Source organism: Penaeus monodon, chromosome 33 (genome assembly GCF_015228065.2).
Source record: "Penaeus monodon isolate SGIC_2016 chromosome 33, NSTDA_Pmon_1, whole genome shotgun sequence".
NCBI lineage: Eukaryota > Metazoa > Arthropoda > Malacostraca > Decapoda > Penaeidae > Penaeus > Penaeus monodon.
Genome location: NC_051418.1, coordinates 30,773,123 through 30,773,354, shown reverse-complemented (window position 1 = coordinate 30,773,354; position 232 = coordinate 30,773,123).

Here is a 232-nt window from a genome sequence, read left to right as displayed (position 1 = left end):
TTTCTTCTGAAGAAATAGGTTGTTATGAGAAACAAATCATATCTATCACACTTACCACTCGTAGATAAAGCCAGTATGAAGAGAAAACGGGCATTTGGTAACGAGAGAAAGGCGAAATAATTATACAAATGAGGAAAACGAGCAAAGAATAAGAAAAAGGTGAAAATCACAGATTAGTTATTGTTCTAAAAGGCGTCGAAGATGACGTGTTGTTGTTAGGGGAATACGAGAG